The sequence below is a fragment of the Bufo bufo genome, chromosome 2 (assembly GCF_905171765.1).
Source record: "Bufo bufo chromosome 2, aBufBuf1.1, whole genome shotgun sequence".
NCBI lineage: Eukaryota > Metazoa > Chordata > Amphibia > Anura > Bufonidae > Bufo > Bufo bufo.
In genome coordinates, this window is record NC_053390.1 from 7811685 (window position 1) to 7826661 (window position 14977).

The 14977-nt window shown below is 44.9% G+C and overlaps 1 protein-coding gene across 2 annotated transcripts in view; it reads right to left on the reverse strand.

Annotated features, from left to right (window-relative positions):
• Positions 1-14977, reverse strand: part of LOC120991971 (zinc finger protein OZF-like) — a 576950-nt gene that overhangs the window by 9004 nt on the left and 552969 nt on the right. The gene's annotated exons all lie outside the window — the stretch shown is intronic.

Here is a 14977-nt window from a genome sequence, read left to right on the forward strand (position 1 = left end):
CATTTCACTGCACACACGTGTATACACTGCACATGACGGGTCTTACCTTGTGATATAAGAGGCTGGAGCTCCTCCATTACATGTCACTGCACACACGTGTATACACTGCACATGACTGGTCTTACCTTGTGATATAAGAGGCTGGAGATCCTCCATTACATGTCACTGCACACACGTGTATACACTGCACATGACGGCTCTTACCTTGTGATATAAGAGGCTGGAGCTCCTCCATTACATGTCACTGCACACACGTGTACATACTGCACATGACGGGTCTTACCTTGTGATATAGGAGGCTGAAGCTCCTCCATTACATGTCACTGCACACACATGTATACACTGCACATGACGGCTCTTACCTTGTGATATAGGAGGCTGAAGCTCCTCCATTACATGTCACTGCACACACATGTATACACTGCACATGACGGCTCTTACCTTGTGATATAAGAGGCTGGAGCTCCGCCATTACATGTCACTGCACACACGTGTACACACTGCACATGACGGCTCTTACCTTGTGATTAAAGAGGCTGGAGCTCCTCCATTACAGGTCACTGCACACACGTGTATACACTGCACTTGACGGCTCTTACTTTGTGATATAAGAGGCTGGTGCTCCTCCATTACATGTCACTGAACACACGTGTATACACTGCACATGACGAGTCTTACCTTTGTGAGAGATAGGAATCCATTTTGTCTCTGAGTACAAAGGATCTTGGTGGAAAAATACAAAATGTTGACATGGCACTGTGGGAGATGGAGGTCAGTGTGTTAAATGGAGCTTACAGGGTTAAATAGAAAAAGGTTATATGCAGATAATAATAAGATGTGTGTGATAGCACCCCCCCCCCCCCCCACTCACCACAGTTTCCTGTTTAGCAGAGGTATCCGTCACCGCCAGTTCTGTGAGAAGCTCTGGCAGACGTTCTTCTCTACCTCTTGTATGACGTTCTTTGTTTTGGTTTCACTTTCTCATCTCCTTTCCTTCTGCCAGGTGTCACTTATTTAGACATAATCGTCCTTCCTTTATATTCCCTGCCATACTGCCTCACTTTGCGGTTTATACTACTTCCTGGATAAAGTGTTCACTGCTGGAGGCTGCGTCTGTTGTTTGCTCAGATAAGTCATTTACTTTATTGTGTTTGCTTGCTGGCTTGATTCTAGGTGACCCTGACTCCGTCCGTATTAAGGGCAGGGAGCCGGTGGTCGTGTCCCCTCACTATTATAGGGTTTTCAGGTGTCACACAGGCTTAGGTACGTGGGCATGCAATCGTCTACCATCGAGACCCTTGTATGTGCATAGCAGTCAGGGAGAGCTCTTAGGGTTTTATAGGGCTCACCTATAAAAGCTCCTTAGTTTGGGATCAAGCCAGTCGCTCGTTTATTTATTAGTTCCAGCTAACTGCAAATCTCATTCATGACATTATAAACCGCCATAACCGTCTTAAGCATGGATCCAGTTTCAGCCTTGATTGACCGCATGCAAGGTATTTCGCTGGAGGTAGCAGATCTCCGTAAAACTGTGTCTCAGTCTCAGGTGACCGGTTCTGCTGGCGTTCATGGAGTTTGTTCCGAGCCTAAGATCTCGCTTCCGGATACGTTCTCCGGGGGTAGTGAGAATTTTTTTCGCTTTAGAGAGGCTTGCAAACTCAATTTTTGCCTACTTCCCATTCCTCTGGTGATGAGGAGCAGAGTGTGGGGATCATCATCTCGCTGCTCAGGGATAATGCTCAGTCTTGGGCCTTTTCGCTGCCGGTGGGGGCACGGCCCCTCCGATCGGTGGATGAATTTTTTGTAGCCCTGGGGCAGATATATAATGACTCGGATTGTATTGCTCTGGCTGAATCTAAACTGCATTTTTTATGCCAGGGTAAACAGTCCGCAGAGATATATTGTTCTGAATTTCGGAGTTGGGCAGCTGATACTGGTTGGAATGATGCTGCACTCCGAAGTCAATTTTGCCATGGTATTTCGGAAAAACTGAAAGATGCATTCGCTTTTCATGAGAGACCAGCGTCCTTAGAGTCAGCCATGTCTCTAGCTGTTCGTATTGACAGGCGTCTTAGAGAGAGAGAGGAGACTACTCCTTCCTGTCATATTCAGCCCAAGGACAGTAGGGCTGTCTCATTCAGTGCGCAGGGGTCTCACTCTGTCTCAATCCCCTCTGAGGAGGAGGCCATGCAGCTGGGTTTGCTTGCCTCTGATAGTAGAGGATTCAGCTCTCAGAGGAGGGTTTGTTTCTGCTGTGGGGATATAAATCATTTAGCTAATGTTTGCCCCTCTAGGAGATTCATGACGTTTTCTGAGGGTAATAAAAACAAAACAAACAAAAAAAAACCCTCTTAAAACTTTCCATTTGCTACTATTGGCAAGGTTGATTGTGGAAATTGAAGGTTTGCCGTTTGTAGTTCCCGTTTTCTCCTACCTGCCAGGGTGGCGATAGACAGCAAGAACATTGTGAGATTTTTGTAGATAGTGGAGCAGCTGTCAATCTCATTGATAATCAATTTGCAACAACACATGGTTTCCAGGTGTGCACTTTGGAAATGCATATATCTGTTTTTGCTATCGATTCCGCTCCACTTTCCTAAAGATCGTTAAAGGGCATAGTTCACAATATCCGTTTGACTGTGGGTGACGCTCATGTTGAGGATATGTCATGTTTCGTCTTAAACGGATTACCTACTCCTCTAGTGTTGGGGCTACCCTGGCTCAATAAACATAATCCCACCATTGATTGGCAAGCAAGGCAAATAAATGGTTGGAGTGAGTTTTGCAGAGAGAATTGCCATCTTTCCTCTCTGAATTTTCGGATGTGTTTTCCGAGAGTGGTGTCCAGGAGTTGCCCCCTCACTGGGAGTACGACTGCCCTATTAATCTCATCCCAGGCGCCAAGCTGCCAAAATCGCGTCTATACAATCTCTCCCAACCTGAAAGGGTCGCTATGCGTACTTATATCTCTGAGAGCCTGAGAAAGGGACACATCTGACCTTCGAAGTCACCTGTTGCCGCTGTTTTTTTTTTTTGTTAAGAAAAAAGATGCTTCTTTAAGACCTTGTCTGGATTTTAGGAAGCTGAACCGTATCACGATTCGTGACCCATATCCTCTTCCTCTGATCCCGGACCTGTTTAACCAGATTGTTGGGGCTAAAGTTTTTTCTAAGTTGGATTTAAGAGGGGGCATACAACCTAGTCAGGGTCAGGCAAGGGGACGAATGGAAGACGGCCTTCAATACCCCTGAGGGTAATTTCAAAAATTTGGTTATGCCCTTTGGTTTGATGAATGCTCCGGCCGTCTTCTAACATTTTGTGAACAGCATTTTTTATCATTTAATGGGGACATTTGTACTGGTGTATCTAGATGACATTTTGATTTTTTTCTCCTGATTTCAATACTCATCGAGACCACCTATGTCAGGTCTTGCTGATTCTGCGGGAGAATAAATTGTATGCTAAACTGGAAAAATGTGTGTTTACTGTTCAGGAGATTCAATTTCTTGGTTTTCTTCTCTCCGCTTCTGGTTTTCGGATGGACCCTGAGAAGGTCCGCGCTGTGCTTGATTGGGAGCTTCCTGAGAATCAGAAGGCGCTGATGCGGTTTTTGGGTTTTGCCAATTATTACAGAAAGTTAATTTTGAATTATTCCTCTGTTAAGCCACTCACTGATATGACTAAAAAGGGGGTGGATTTTTCCTCATGGTCGGTAGAGGCGCTTAAAGCCTTTTCTAGTATTAAAGAGAGTTTTGCTTCCGATCCCATTTTGGTACAACCTGATGTCTCGCTACCTTTTATTGTGGGGGTGGATGCTTCTGAGGTGGGTGTGGGTGCGGTCTTGTCTCAGGGTCCCTCTCCTGCCAAATGGCAGAGAGAAATTACGATGTGGGAGATAAGGAGTTGTTGAACATTAAATTAGCTTTTAAGGAATGGCGCCATTGGTTAGAGGGAGCCAGACACCCTATTACCGTGTTTACCGACCATAAGAATCTGGCCTACTTGGAATCGGCCAAGCGTCTGAACCCGAGACAGGCCAGATGGTCTTTGTTCTTTTCTAGGTTTAATTTTGTGGTTCCGTTCCGCCCTGGGGTTCAAAATGTGAAGGCGGATGCACCCGGGGAGTAGAGCCACAGTGGATCTCGTTGCTCGGAGATTCTGGTGGCCGGCTCTTCATAAGACGGTTGAGGGTTTTGTGGCAGCCTGCGAGACCTGCGCTCGTGCCAAGGTCCCTCATTCACGGCCATCGGGTTCTCTCCTTCCGTTACCCATTCCTTCCCGTCCTCTGACGCATCTGTCCATGGACTTCATTACGGACCTGCCTCGTTCCTCGGGGAAGACTGTGATTCTGGTGGTAGTGGACCGTTTTAGCAAAATGGCACATTTCATTCCCTTTCCTGGATTACCCAATGCTAAGACGCTGGCGCAAGCGTTTGTTGATCATATTGTTAAATTGCATGGCATCCCTTCAGACATCGTTTCTGATAGGGGCACGCAATTTGTTTCCAGATTCCGGAAGGCCTTCTGTTCTCGCTTGGGGGTTCGGTTGTCGTTCTCTTCTGCTTTTCACCCGCAGTCGAATGGTCAGACCGAACGTGTCAATCAGAATCTGGAGACATATCTGCGCTGTTTTGTGGCGGAGAATCAGGAGGATTGGTATTCATTTTCTGTCCCTTGCTGAGTTTGCTTTAAATAACCGTCGCCAGGAATCCTCTGATAAGTCATTATTTTTTCGTGAATATAGGTTTCATCCGCAGTTTGGGACATTCTCTGGAGAGGGGTCTTCTGGTTTACCCGATGATGAGAGATTTTCCTCGTCTTTGTCATTTATTTGGCAAAATATTCAGGGGAATCTGAAGAGGATGAGTGAGAGAAATAAGCGTGTGGCAGATAAGAGAAGTGTGCCTGGTCCGGACCTGAATGTGGGTGATCTGGTGTGGTTGTCTACAAAGAATATCAAACTGAAGGTTCCCTCCTGAAAGTTGGGTCCTAAGTTTATTGGGCCTTACAAGATCTTGTCCGTCATCAATCCCATTGCCTTCCATCTTGATCTTCCTCAGACTTGGAAGATCCATAATGTTTTTCACAAGTCCCTATTAAAACCTTATGTCCAACCCACTGTACCCTCCTCTTCGCCTCCTCCTCCTCCGATTATTGTTGATGGTAATCTTGAATTTCAGGTCTCTAGGATTGTGGATTCTCACATTATCCGTGGTTCTCTTCAGTACCTCGTTCATTGGGAGGGTTATGGTCCTGAGGAGAGGATGTGGGTCCCAGTGGCGGACATTAAGGCCACTCGTCTCATCAGGGCTTTCCATAGGTCTCATCCTGAGAAGGTGGGCTCTCAGTGTCCAGAGTCCACCCGTAGAGGGAGGGGTACTGTCACCGCCAGTTCTGTGAGAAGCTCTGGCAGACGTTCTTCTCTACCTCTTGTATGATGTTCTTTGTTTTGGTTTCACTTTCTCATCTCCTTTCCTTCTGCCAGGTGTCATTTATTTAGACTAATCGTCTTCCTTTATATTCCCTCCCATACTACCTCACTTTGCGGTTTATACTACTCCCTGGATAAAGTGTTCACTGCTGGAGGCTGCGTCTGCTGTTTGCTCAGATAAGTCCTTTACTTTATTGTGTTTGCTTGCTGGCTTGATTCTAGGTGACCCTGACTCCCTCCGTATTAAGTGCAGGGAGCCGGTGGTCGTGTACCCTCACTATTATAGGGTTTTCAGGTGTCACACAGGCTTAGGTACGTGGGCATACAATCGTCTACCATCGAGACCCTTGTATGTGCATAGCAGTCAGGGAGAGCTCTTAGGGTTTTATATGGCTCACCTATAAGCTCCTTAGTTTGGGATCAAGCCAGTCGCTCGTTTATTTATTAGTTCTAGTTATCTGCAAATCTCATCCATGACAGTATCAGTCTGAGTCTCAGGAAGTGCGGGGGGGGGGGGGGGCAGATAGGAGAGAGGAATGGAAACATACGTATGGTCTTATGACCTATATCTTGTAACTGCAAATGTCATGTCCCTCATATGATGGTTTCTTTTTTTTCCTGTTTGAAGCCTTTATTATTGTGAGCTTGTCTTTAAATTAAACAGATTACTTGATTCAGCCATTGTGTCTGTGTCAGTTTTCTCTGTGCGCACATAAAACTCTGCAGTTTGATTTGAACTCCGGCAATCATAGAGAAAGGATGATTGCCCTAACAATTGGGCCCCCACTAGTAGACTCTTCCCCGAGGCATCGAAACCACGCGGAGGCTTGGACAAGGATGCACAGATAACAAACAGCACTGTAAAAGGTAAGAAGTTTATTCTTACAATCATCTGTGTCTCCTGTTGTCTGAAAATCAGCCTTCGAGGTTGAGGGGAAGTTATAAAAGTCTATTCACAGTCGAGCCTGTTTTGTAGGTGAGAACCTCATGATTCCTATGATTGCTGCGTAATAAGACATGGACTTTGGAATTGACTGGGAAAGCTTTGGTCTTGTGCTGGGTATCTGCATTAAAGTAGCTGTTGTTATTTGGGTTATATATATAGAATTACTGAGAATGCAATGAAAAAGAAGCAGGAACCTTGGAACCCTATTAGACATTGTTAGTAGGGGTAAAGCTTGTCCTGGGGCAATCTTGTTTTGTTCAGTATTCACCAACAGGACGAGGTGAGGAAGTACTGACGGTATAAACAAGGGAAATACAGAAGTCAGAATTTATATAGCTTTCTGATAAAGTAATTCTAGGCTAACAGCTATTGAAATAGGGAACTCAGGGAGTTTACGTGAGGGGTACAAGTCGGACAAAAATTGGTGGAGAATATAGGAGGTAAAGAAGGTTTGAAGAAGAGGGATAAAGTATTGGAGAAGGCAGGGATGAAGTATGGGAATCTTCACCCTAGGAGTACTAGTACGGTGGCACCCTGAGTTAGGGAGGAAGCCCCGGGGAAGCTAGTCTGGGAATGATTCAAAAGGACCCATGATGGGTGGATAAAGGATCATGAATGTGAAGAAGTAGTTGATACATGGTGTAGAGTGGCAGAGTAGGTGTGTAAAGAAGGATGGAAATCTGTAGAGTATAAAGGGCGACTGTACTATGACACAAAGACGGGACTAAGACAGACTGACTCTGGTGAACAAGGTGACTGTCCTTCAGACCCCATCATGCCAAACCCAAACACTTTGTTGTCACAAGTACCACACAATTCTACATGTTTCACTGTTATTAATCTAGCTAATGCCTTCTCCAGTGTCCCCTTACACCCAGATTGCCAGTACTTGTTTGCATTTACATTTAAGGGCAATCAATATACCTGGACAGTGTTACCACAGGGCGCACAGAATTCACCCACTTTGTACACCCAAGCCCTGCAGTCTGTATTAGTTAACTGGCAACCTCCTCAGACTGTGGTGCTGTTACAATATGCTGATGAGTTGCTTCTTCTCGCCCGGTGTGTGAGCAGGCTACTTTGTCTCTCCTGACATTTCTGGCAGACAACGGGTGCAAATCTTCTCGTGACAAATGACAGTATTGTATGTGCCGATAATTTATTTGTCTGATCAGAAAGAAAAAAAGAAAAGAAAAGGGACACCCCATGTTGAGGTTATTATTGAACTAGTGGGTCCACAAGGTGGTCTGTGTGTAGGTCCTGGCTAGGTGTACCAGAAAGATTATAATCGGAGGGACTAGGGGAAGCCCGTCTGGCAAATTATGTAATTCAGGATTTGGGGTGTTAAAGTGCCTTGTGAGCCAGACCCAAATCCTAGGATTGGACTAAGACAGACCATGGGGACCAAACCAAGTAAAGTCCAAGGAGCAAAAGAGGAAAACTGACAAATAGAAAGTGAGAGAGACAGTAGAGACGTATGCAGCTGGACTGCGGACCATTTGGACTGACATGGGTTGGGATCAGACTGGACCAATGGGTGAGAAATTGTTGACATTCACATTTATGGAAGGCTTGAGACCCGCTCTGCAAGACAAGTTAAAAGCCTGTAAACCTGAATGGCGAGTCACTGCACTGCCACAATTGATTGCTGCTGCAAAAGGGTTAGAACTGGACATGAAAAGAATTCAGGGGCTGCAGACAAATATGTCGCAGAACCCGTAGGAACTCGGTTTGCTGAGATAGAGAACATATGGAGACGGAAAGTATGAGGGGAGACTGCGGGGGCTGAAGCTGCGAGGGGAGTGACGTCACGTTATTGGAATGTGTGATAGCAAGTACTAGGTCTGCAATAATAATAATAATAAGAGAAAATAACAAGACAATGAGACTTGCTGTGAGGCAACTACATCGCTTTTAATTTTCCTACACCAGAAGGGGTGTAAAGCCTCAAAGCATAAGCTGCAGTTTTGTAAAAACAAGGTTGTATTTCTAGGACACTGCCTCTCCCATGGAGCTCGCCACCTAACCCCAGAAAGAAAGGACACAAGTGCTCAAAGGAGCACAAAGCCTAAGGGTGTTTTTGGGGCCGGTGCCATACTGTCGCCCCTGGATTAGACATGCCTCCATATTAATGCAGCCTCTGTATGATTGTCTGTCATCTGACCTATTTCACCTGACAGAAGATTAAAGACAAGAATTGAACGGCACTCCTCATTTAGTATGGACGGTGCTCAGTGGTAAATGTGATACCAATGTTAATAGGAAGACCACGGCATGTTGCATAAATATCTTATTTATTTTCTTATATATATATATATATATATATATATCTCCATCCGAAAAATTTAATTCATAGTTGTATACTGGCCAACGTTTTGGTCTTATTCAAGACCTTATTCACGGCCTGATATATAAAAGAACCGTCAGTACAGGCATTGGTGGTGAGTGGGTGCTTACCTAAGTTCTGTGAGTAGTGGAGGTATCGGATGGCGTGGGGACGCTATGTACCTGCCTGGTTTTGAAGAGGGACGTAATGGGGAGGGCGTAAGTGGTGTTGCGACGCTCGGCGCAAAAGCAAGGCGGGCGCATGCGCAGTATGGACATACTGTCCAGTAAGGGAACTGGCAGATCGTGAGAGGATGGGCGTGTGTGGTATCGCATGCTCGGCGCGAGAGCAAGACATGGTGTGTTTGTGTGAGTTCCGGCAAAGGCTGCAAGCCGAGCTCCAAGTGAATGGGTTATGAATGATATAGTGGTCAAACTTGAGTCGAGGTGTCAGGACAGTTTTGTGTAGAGGCATTAAAACTAAATATCCTATATAAATACCAATACAGACAAGCATAGGTCAACATCTTGGACATGGTTATATGTGTGTACTGTATGGTCTAGATCACGTATAGTTATTTCTAATCATGTAGCTCAAGTATAGCCTAAATCACATATATATATGGTTTAACAACACCAAATCAAATTTCAGGTTCCAGAACAAAAACCAGCTAGACGCGGAGACAATAGAACGGCACGTCTAAAACAAGGTGAGGCATTCTGGATATTTGAACTCAATACCTTGACACCACGTGGTCTAAATAGAGACTTTGACTTTTGTATATCCTAAACCGTTTCTTGAGTTTATGTCTCATTGAACTGTTTTCGTCTTATGTCTACCTTCACATGTATTATGCTATCTTAGAATGTACTACATACCGTACACGTTTAGCAATTTCTTTTTATTTTCCTCCCTACAGATGAAATTAGCCCTAGCAGACAGGTAGTACTCCGCCATGGGTATAGTATAGCACACATAGTCAGATGAACTAATATGTATGCGGAACTTTAATTGTTAAACCATATATATATGTGATTTAGACTATACTTGAGCTACATGATTAGAAATAACTATACGTGATCTAGACCATACAGTACACATATATAACCATGTCCAAGATGTCGACCTATGCTTGTCCGTATTGATGTTATTGATATTCTTGGTATTTAGGTAGGATATTTATTTTTATTTTTAATTCCTCTACACAAAACTGTCCTGACACCTCGACTCAAGTTTGACCACTATATCATTCATAACCCATTCACTTGGAGCTCGGCCTGCAGCCTTTGCCAGAACTCACACAGACACACCATGTATGCTTCTGCGCACGCGCTTAATGTAAAGACGCTGGAGCGCTCTGCAAGCTGCCTTACAAGACAATACATCTATATTGCGCATGCGCCCGTCTTGCTCTCGCGCCGAGCACGCAATACCACACACCCTCCCTCTCACGATCTGCCAGTTCCCTTACTGGACAGTATGTCCATACCGCGCATGCGCCCGCCTTGCTTTTGCGCAGAGCAGCGCGACACCACTTACGCCCTCCCCCTTACGTCCCTCTTCAAAACCAGACAGATACATGGCGTCCCCACGCCATCCGATACCTCCACTACTCACAGAACTCAGGTAAGCACCCACTGACCACCAATGCCTGTACTGACGGTTTGTATTCCTATATATAATATACTACTGGCCACTAAGTACTTTAGGCTTAACTTCAATGAGCCACCGGCCGGGGCGGCATACGCGCTGAGAGGTAGAGCAAGAAGTAACAGCAAACAAGAAGTACCGCAGAATCATTCCATCCCACTGCCTGACCGGACAGTCGGTGTTTTACTCCTTTCGATTATACCCCAGGTCCCGCCAGGACAAGGTAACCCGCCAGGATAAGGTAACCACCATACTTATCTATCCCATCACAACCCCAGCGCTGGTACCGAACATTAGTTTGTTCAATTTCTTTGCTTTATTTACCACTTTGGATCGGAGCAGCCGTAATCCATTTAGGTACCAAGCAGCGGCTCTGTCTGCCTGAGTGCATATAGAGAAAATTTAATAGCGGTAGCGCAGGCACTATTATATTATATATACACCCTTTAACTTCAATGGTCTAACAAGTTGGCTGCATATATTATAATACTGAGGAGTAGTATTGAAGAGTGATATACCATAGGTAGCACATTATTATACTGCATCAACCTACGCCAGGATTGTACTTGAATTGTACTTAAGGTGTAGAGACACATTGCAAGCCTCTCGGCCCCCCATGACATAAGACTATTCCATACTCATCTAATTTTTCTTGTTTCCAGTGGGTACGGATCTTTATTACCAGAGGGGACTATGAGCCTTCCCCCAGCAGAGGTCACTGAATCAGCCATTACATTCTATTTGCCTCATGAAGTTCTCCTACTTGTTTATTTGTTTGTTGTACCTATTTAATACCATTATCTTTGGTAGATGTATTGATCTATTGATCTGTATATACCCGTTTACTATTCCATGAATCATGTATCCTTCATGGCAATCATGTTACTTCTACTGTAATCATATAATAGCACAATCATGTGACATATAATATTTAATTTTCTATCTTCTATACGTGATATTTGAACCCTATTATTTATGCTACTTTGTTCTTTTTTTATATATCAGGCCGTGAACAAGGTCTTGAATAAGACTGAAACGTTGGCCAGTATACAACTATGAATTATTTTTTTCAGATGGATATACACTCACATAAAGAATTATTAGTGCCACCATACTAATACGGTGTTGGACCCCCTTTTGCCTTCAGAACTGCCTTAATTCTACGTGGCATTGATTCCACAAGGTGCTGATAGCATTCTTTAGAAATGTTGGCCCATATTGATAGGATAGCATCTTGCAGTTGATGGAGATTTGAGGGATGCACATCCAAGGCACGAAGCTCCCGTTCCACCACATCCCAAAGATGCTCTATTGGGTTGAGATCTGGTGACTGTGGGGCCATTTTAGTCCAGTGAACTCATTGTCATGTTCAAGAAACCAATGTGAAATGATTAGAGCTTTGTGACATGGTGCATTATCCTGCTGGAAGTAGCCATCAGATGATGGATACATGTTCTCATTCTGTTTACGCCAAATTCGGACTCTACCATTTGAATGTCTCAACAGAAATCGAGACTCATCAGACCAGGCAACATTTTTCCAGTCTTCAACAGTCCAGTTTTGGTGAGCTCGTGCAAATTGTAGCCTCTTTTTCCTATTTGTAGTGGAGGTGAGTGGTACCCGGTGGGGTCTTCTTCTGTTGTAGCCCATCCGCCTCAAGGTTGTGCGTGTTGTGGCTTCACAAATGCTTTGCTGCATACCTCGGTTGTAACGAGTGGTTATTTCAGTCAACGTTGCTCTTCTATCAGCTTGAATCAGTCGGCCCATTCTCCTCTGACCTCTAGCATCCACAAGGCATTTTTGCCCACAGGACTGCCGCATACTGGATGTTTTTCCCTTTTCACACCATTCTTTGTAAACCCTAGAAATGGTTGTGCGTGAAAATCCCAGTAACTGAGCAGATTGTGAAATACTCAGACCGGCCCGTCTGGCACCAACAACAATGCCACGCTCAAAATTGCTTAAATCACCTTTCTTTCCCATTCTGACATTCAGTTTGGAGTTCAGGAGATTGTCTTGACCAGGACCACCCCCCTAAATGCATTGAAGCAACTGCCATGTGATTGGTTGACTAGATAATTGCATTAATGAGAAATAGAACAGGTGTTCCTAATAATTCTTTAGGTGAGTGTATATATACAAAAATATAAGAAAATAAATAAGATATTTATGCAACATTCTTTTTCGAGTGCCGTGGTCTTCCTATTAACATAACTTGACAGAAGAGGCAGTGAATAATTTCCATACATTGAAGCTGTGTATAACCTCGGCCCCAGCCCTGGGTATTCCAAAATATGACGAGGAATTTAACCTGTTCTGCTCAGAAATGCAGGGTCACAGCGCGGCTGTCCTAACCCAGAAACATGGTGACCATCAACGCCCTGTGGCATATTTTCCAGCCCACCTTGACCCAGTCACTAGAGGCGCTCCTTCTTGCGTCAGGGCGGTGGCAGCAGTGCAGACAATGATTGAAATAGCTTCAGAGATAGTGTTAGACTATCCAGTCATCGTACAAACTCCTCATGATATCCAGGGCATTCTTACACCCATTTCCATGGCCAGACAACTTAGGCTACAATGTGCCCTCCTCCTGCCGGATAATATTCCTTTCACAAGGTGTACTGCTCTGAATCCTGCTACTTTGTTACTAATTACAGATTCAGAATTGGGGGAGGGTTGTGGGACTAGTGAATTTTTGCAAGATTTGTTTGAAATGATCCACATGACTGTGTGCAGTTAATGCAACAAGAAACATCTGGTTTTCATCATGTGCATGAGAAACCCCTTGATAACCCTGATTTTGAGTATTTTGTAGATGGAAGCAGGTTCATGGGAGAGGACGGCCAGTTGCACACTGGATATGCAGTGGTCAAACCACATGAGGTAGTCGCTGCTGAACCACTCCCTCCACACATGTCTGCACAGGAGGCACTCGCTGAAGCGTGTAAATTGGCTCTGGGGAAGAAGGCGAACATCTACACAGATTCCAGGTATGCTTTTGGTATTGCACATGACTATGGACCAATATGGCGGGCTAGAGACTTTTTGACATCAGCAGGCCAGCCAATTAAGAACAAAGACTCTGTGTTTGAATTAATGAACTCTTTGTTACTACCTGAAGAAGTTACCATCATAAAGGTAAAGGCTCATACCAACCACATCATGACAGAGGCAACAATCGGGCAGATAAGGCAGCCAAGCAAGCTGCACTCCAGCCATTAAATGCCGAAGCCACCCCGGTAAGAGCCTTGAAACCTGTGGAAGTGTCCAGAGAGACTCTAATCAAGTTCTTTGAGCAAGCCTCACCTGAGGAAAAAGACTTGTAGACTAAGCAAGGAGCTAGCCCTGATGCTGAGGGTCTGTGGAGAAATAAGGACAGAGTGTGTCTGACCCGCCCCATGTATCCAGCTATGGCACAAGAGGCCCATGGGCCTACGCATCTGTCAGAAGGTGCCGTGGTAAGTGTGGTAAGTGCAGGGTGGATTGACCCAGGGTTCTCCACAACAGCTGCTCGATTTGTGCAAGGATGTATGGTCTGTGCATTGAACAATCCCAGCCAGGTGGTGAAGTCTCCAAGCAAGCAGCACACCCCCAGACCATTTTACCCATTCCAGAGACTGCAGATAGACTATATACAGCTGCCTAAGGTAGGTGTATATGAGTTTGTTCTTGTGTGTGTTGATCTCTTTTCAGGATGGCCAGAAGCCTTACCTATAGCAAAAGCAAGTGCTAAGAAAACGGCAAAGAAACTGGTCAGTGAACTGATATGCAGGAATGGTGTTCCTGAGGTCATTGAGTCAGACAGTTCTCATTTTACAGGAGAAGTTATGAGGGAGGTCATGCAGGCATTAGCGGTGACCCAAGCTTTTCACACAGCCTACCATCCCCCAAAGCAGTGACCGAATTGAGCGCCTGAATGGCACCTTGAAGCTGAAGATCCAGAAAGCCATGCAGGAGACTTGCTGGTCCTGGCCAGAATTCCTACCCCTAGCTTTGTATTCAGTCAGAACAACACCAAACAGAAAGACAGGATTGTCCCCCTTTGAGATACTGTTTAGCAGTACCTGAAGCTAGGGTTGTACTTCCCTCAACAGTTGCAGATGAATAATGACAGTCTGACCAGTTATATGCGGGGCCCTCACAAAAAGGTTAGAACACACGCAAAAACAAGTGTTTGCTTCACTTCCCGATCCTGACTCAGAAGGAACTCACAGTCTGCAACCAGGTGACTGGGTGGTGATAAAGAGGCATGTGAGAAAAGGCCTGGATCCCAGATTGGATGGTCCTTTCCAAGTTCTGCTGACTACACACACAGCGGAGAAAACAACATTGCTTACCGGTAATCGTTTTTCTCGATACCCATGACGGCACCCAGTGCGACTCAGGACCTCCCATCAGGACAGGAAACCTGAGAAGATAAAAAGGACACACCTCCACCCAACACCAGTGGAAGAAATAAATTGTTCTCCGGAGAGAAGTGATAAGGGATTAAAGACCCTTTTTTTTTTTTTTAAATCTATATTACTTCATATAGACCTGACTGATACCTTATATATATTTATAAATGTATCTGTATATGTATCTATATATGGGGAGGGAACTATCGGGTGCCGTCATGGGTATC